This window comes from Ipomoea nil, unplaced genomic scaffold, assembly GCF_001879475.1.
Source record: "Ipomoea nil cultivar Tokyo-kokei standard unplaced genomic scaffold, Asagao_1.1 scaffold0465, whole genome shotgun sequence".
In the NCBI taxonomy this organism is placed as follows: Eukaryota; Viridiplantae; Streptophyta; class Magnoliopsida; order Solanales; family Convolvulaceae; genus Ipomoea; species Ipomoea nil.
The window spans coordinates 3183490-3190129 of NW_017616893.1; positions in this window are offsets into that span (position 1 = coordinate 3183490).

The window sequence follows — 6640 nt, forward strand, 5'->3', positions numbered from 1 at the left end:
TCTCTATTTGATGAGGTTATGTATGTTGGAGTGGGACATACAACGTACTACGCCTTGTAGCAAACCATTGAAGTTGTGCTTGGGTTCTCCTCTCAGGCACATTCTCTGAGTCTCCTTGGCCAGTTGCAATCTTTGCTCTAAGGGGACTCTATTACGAGTGAGTACTTTGGCAAAGCTAAGGTTTTGATTGGACTGCTTGTTGAAGTCGGTCGGTCAAATGGTTTGGATGAACATAATCTCGATATGTTCAAAGGCTTCCACCCTGACTATCGCGCAATGGTCTCCTCATTAACCACTAAGGAACCTGCAACGATCGATCAACTCAACGATTATCTCATCGCACATCAATTTATCTATGTAGATGACGTTTCTGCTCCCCTAGAATCCCCAATATCACTTGTTGCGCTACAACATTGACCAACCATGCACAACCTCTCCTCTGGAACACATTGCCAAGGATGCCAAGGATGTAGTCATGGTCGTGGTTGCGTTCTAAAATGTCAAATATGCAACAACCTTGGTCATACTGCCATTCAATGCTATAAGGGATACCATGGAGCCCCCGGTCTTCAAGCAAACATGACTTACGCTAATGATCTAGCCACCACACCATTCTCTTAGAATTGGCTCTTAGACACTAGTGTTACCCATCATGCCACGCTGGATTCATCTTCATTACAAAGTAGAAGAGTACGCAAGTAACAACACTCTTCGAGTTGGCCTGGTAATGGTATATGTTTGAATCTTTCTGGTATTGGAGACACTTCTATATCATATTTCTGATGTGCCCTTCAACTACAAAATGTGTTACATGTTCCAATCCAAAAAAAAAAAAAAAAAAAAAAACCATTGCTCTCATCACATCGAAAACATCACCAGAAGTTTGGCACAACCGTCTTGGTCACCCCGACTCTAGGGCCTTGCACAATATTCTACATCATTGTTCAGTGTCAAAGTTCTCAAAAAATAGTAGTATCCTCAAAGTCCCTATATAAAGAGTTACAAAATCTACTTCTTTTATATTATATTTAGTTTACACTGATATTTGGGGACCATCCCCAATTTTATCGAATGAAGGTCATCGTTATTTTGTTATATTTATTGATGATTATTCTCGATATACTTGATTTTTTTCTCATGAAACTAAAAATAGACATCTATGCTATTTTTCATAGGTTTAAAGCACTGGATGAACAAACCTTTTTCTTAAAAATAAAAGTCATACGGTCTAATTTAGGAGGTGAATACAAAAAGTTAGACAAACACTCTGTCACCTTTGGAATAAACCATCATCAGTCATATGCTTACACACATGAACAAAATGGACGTGTTGAAAGAAGCCATAAATGCATTGTTAAAACTAGTCTGACCTTACTTGTTGTCATCCTAGATTTTTGGTTTATGTCTATGAAATAGCAATATTTCTAATTAATTGTATGCCTGTTGTCAACAAATCAACTCCAACTACTCTTTCCTCGTGTCTTTGGTTGTCTATATTTTTTTTATCTCCGTCCTTATCATAAACACAAAATAGGATATCATTTTGTTCCATCTGTCTTCCTTGGGTACCTAGACTCTTTTAGAAGATATCTTACTTGAATCTAAATACTAGACAAATTCGTAAAATACTTATCCCAACAATTAAAACCCTTTTAAGACTAAAAAACTACACAATATCAAAAAGTTAAAAGTTTCTCAATTGAATATAATTTTAACTATTAACTATAAAGTGAATGGACCAAATCTCACTTCAAAAAAAAATTATAATCGTTTTATATAAAAAACTTTCCGTATGCAAATAATGTATCTTTTTATTATAATTAAAATATACATTATGTCAGTGGTTTACGGTATAATTAGTCAATTTGTAAACAATTGTTATACAGTGGACCGTGGTCCACACAACATTGTATAGACCATGGTCGTTAATGAAATTGTAGTAGAATTAAAATGATGTTTTAGTGTTGCTATAATGAAACTAGTGTGTGTGAAAAATGAAACTAAAAAACAGAGCTCATTCAATAAAGTATATGGTCAAATGAAACTGTACTATAATTAAAATGATACTTTAGTATTGCTATAATGAAACTAAAATCTAGAGCCATACAATAACATATTAACATATATTGTCAAATTAAATGAACTTTTTTAATGTAGTATCTGTTCAAAACAAAGAACCGATAACACCTCAACTAAGGCTCAAACTCATAACCTTCCAAATGGAAGTCCAACCCGGATATCATTAGACCACATAGTCTTGGTCAAATTAAATAAATTTGAAGTGTAATTAAAATAATACTTCAGTATTACTATAATTAAACTTCTGTGTATAGAAAATGAAACTAAGAAATAAAAGTCATGGAATAATGTATATTGTCAAATGGAACTGAAGTAGAATGAAAATGATACTTTAATTTGGTATTGTTATAATAAAGCTAGTGTGTGTGAAAAATGAAACTAAAAAATAGAGCAATATTGTGAAATGAAACTAAAGTGTATTTGCCAAGCACCTTGTGCTCAGATGGCATGTTGTGACCTCTCCCATGTGGGAGGTCTCGATCTATGAGAAAGTATATTTGAACAGATACTACAATACAAAGTGTATTTAGAATGCAATCATTATTGCGTGGACCACGGTCCAAAAACACATAAAATACATTATACATCATTCTAACTCATAAAATACATTATTAATTTACACCGGAATTTCATTACTCTCACATAAAGTATATTATTCGAACTCATAAAATACATTATATTTCTCCATAACGTTCATTATTCTAACACGCGCGCGAAACAAAGAACTTTTTTAACATCAAAAGTCAAAACGATGTTATTTTGGACTGTGGTCCACACAGAACCATGATCAACACAATAATTTGCTATTTGAAATGATACCTACTTTATAGTCCAAGTTATCAATCGTTATGCTATGGACCCGTGTCCAGCATGCATTGTGGACACAGTAACGGTGCCGTTAGTGGCACCGTTATCTTCCACTTTTTTTTTTTTTTTTTTTTTTTTTTTTTTTTTTAAATTTCAGACCGCTTCGTTATAGGAGTATATGTTCATAATTTTATCACTATATGTTCATAATTGTAAGTTCATAATGTCAGAGCTCTGTGTTCATAATTCCATAACTGTACATTCATACTTCCATAACTGTACATTCATAATTCAATAACTGCAAATTCATAATTTTCGAAGCTCTATGTTCATAATTTTATCACTATATGTTCATAATTGTAAGTTCATAATGTCAGAGATCTGTGTTCATAATTCCATAACTTACATTCATAATTGCATACCTGTACATTCATAATTCCACAAACGAATAACGCCATTAACGGCGAGACAAAATCAACTTTTTTTTTTAACTGAAATCTCGCGTTTTCCTTGAAAACGATGTCGTTTTGGACTCGTGTCCATAATACATTGTGGACACGAGTCCACAACATAATTTGCGCCAAGTTATTACATAGACTATGATCCATACTAAAATTTGCTACTCGATCGTGAAATGCTAGTGTCTCGTTAAGAATAGGCCTACTGTTGTAATTATATATATTAATGGTGGCCATTATTTTGTAACGTTTGTAATAGACATATTAATGTCTCATTATGTATGCCATTATTACTCTATATTATATATGTGTGTAATCCTTTTGTAAGATGAGGCCATGGGAATGAAATGATATCACTCTCTTCTCTCCTTCTCTATTACTTTTCTTTCTACTACCTTTGATCAATGAGCTATTCTTTGAGCAATGAGCTAATGGGTTACAACACGTTATCAGCACGCTCAAATTCTTTACGGTGAATGGTACAAATTCTTTACGGTGAACGGTACAAATTCCCTTTTTATTGAAATATATACATTTTTTTTCATGTTTGATATGTGATATATGCAATATTTCATGTCTTCTTGAATATACAATTCGTATGTTTTAATATGCAATTGCTTCTGCTATACAATTCATATGCCTTTTGTATATATATGAATATTGCCTGTTTTGCTGGTTTTTTTTTTGCTACAAAAAACAAATTTTTTTTTCAAACAAGAAAAATCATCATCAACAAAACACCTAAAAACAAAATACCTTTTTTTTAACACTCCAGTGTTCAAAAACCAACCAAAAAGAAAAATTGATTGCTTTATGTACCGGGCAATATATGGAGGTTTTCAAGTATGTGTTTTGAAAGTTTTTTTCATATACATACACTGTATATGTATATTTGTTCTGAGAAATAAAGGCAAATCAAATGATTTACAAAAACAGAGGGAGTTCTTTTACATTCCCGAAATATATGATTTTTTTTGAAAAAAAATCAAAACAAAACCTGTTTTCCTCCGATCTGCGATGGAGACGGCGGTGGCAGGTTGTCGCCGGCGGTGGCAGGTTGTCGCCGGCTCTGCTGCGTCCCCGTAGTGAGAAACGCAACGGCGGAGCACGGTGGCGACAGTGGTCACGCGGCCAGCGGCGTCTCGCGATCAGCCAGCACTCCAGCAGAGGGCGGCGAAGGCCGCGATGCTCGGTGATGGCGATGGAACTGGTTTCCCGGCTCTCCTTCCGGCGAAGGGTGGGGGTCGGCGTGATTTGGAATCAGGGACAACGTCTGTTTTGAAATATGGCTCCGGCGAAAGTAGATGACCACGAGGTGAGATGGCGGTGGCGTTGTCCGTCCGGTCGGTCTGTCTCTCTCTCTCCCCTGGCTGCTCCGTTTGTATGATGTTGAAATGGCTACTAGGGTTATGAGATTATAATTAATTTTTGATGGATCTGAGTTTGGATCTTTTTGGCCCAGATCTTAATATTAAAATTTTGTGGGCCTTAGTTTTTCTTTTGGGTCCAATCCTATTTACTACAACAAAAATATATGTCTTGGGCCCTTCTAATTGATTTTTGGATCCAGTTTTATGTTATTATATTTCGGGCCTATGGTTTAACCCTTTATGATATACATATAACATATACATGTTTTATTTAGGCCTAATTTATATGTATACATAGATTTGGGCTAGCAATTTGATTTCTTTAAAAAGCATTGATAACTATATTGCTTTCCAATTGCCATTCAAATTATTGAATACGCTCAGACATCAAATTGTGATTATGTTATACAATTTATTTGGATATGAGCTGATTGTACTCTATGCTTTACTAGCATAACACCCTGGACGAGCCTAGATAAGGTTTTTCTTTTGAAGATAACATGTGCATTATTTTACTATGGCAATTTGTTTAAGAAACTATATTGCGAAATTGGAGTCATGTACGTTCATAAAAACTCCCAGATTAATAATTGGCACATTTCATTTTGATTGCAATGTTTATCGTAATAACAATCTATGATAGTTTGATTATCCTTATCAAACATGTAAGAGGCATCATTGGCAATTACCAACATTAGAAGAGATCATGCGATGACCATACAATTGTCAAACAATATTCTGAAACAAACTAGATAAGTATTTTTTTTTCTCAAAAGACAATATTTTATAATTCTCTTATATTGACAATTGTATGCATGTGTATATCACTGTGATATTTTACTATGGCAAATTGTCAAAAAGAATATCTGTCATGAATCCGAATTGATAGAAAACATGATCCATAGACGAAATTATGATATGTTATCTTGATTAGTTCACTCCATACTACATAGTATGTTGAGTTCTCCACTTGTTTCTCTAATTTTCATGAAACAAATATTTAAGATAAACAATATCATATTTTTTTTTAACCAAATCTCTAAATCTTAATAGAGCTTTGTTCGGAAAGCAAATTAAGCATTTTTGGAGGAAATATTTTTTTGGGGACCTTCAAAAAAAAAAAAAAAAAATTGAATAACCAATATCCTGATCCACTACATATCACATACGCTAGTACAAGATGCATTTCCCTATCTGCGTTCAATTTTTTAGTATGCAACCCTTCTAGCTATATCACATCATGAGAAATCAACAGTGATGTTGGTTGCATTATAAGATCTTTTCTCGGCATTAGGGGGAGATTTGAAATTTTCTAATTAATTAAATGCCGAGAAATTGATAAAAATCGTATGTACTAGCCTTATAAAACCAGAAGTTCAGACATTGAACAAATTATCTGCTAGAAATCTCAAAGAGTGACTAAGTCCATAGAAAATATTTCAAATATATTAAGAGTTGAAATCCCCAACTAGGACTAAATATTTCTACCATTATGCAGGAAGCATATATTGGTTTAAGAATTTACAAAACTAGATCTAGTATAGAAATTTCGTCACTCCAGAAATATAGAAATTTTATCCTGAAGATATTCGTCTAGAAGGCGAAAACCCCCAGTAAAATTGTAGGTGCACCAAACAACTAAAATACTGGGGAAGCGGAACAACCAAATTCAAATAATCTTGGGAAATGCCATATATTTGGTTGATACAAAATTGCCATGTGTATAAAAGATATCTACAAAGCTGTTACAGTTGTCGACAACATATTTTGCCTCTATTGCTCATAAATACTTAAGTCTGGATCCAGAAATGAAAATAGTAGTATAACGCCTGCAGCGTGCTAACTATTTTCATAGAAAATAGCAATTAAGGCATACAAATCAGAATTCGCTAATAAAAGGCGAGTGGAGGGTTTTCGCAGAGACCC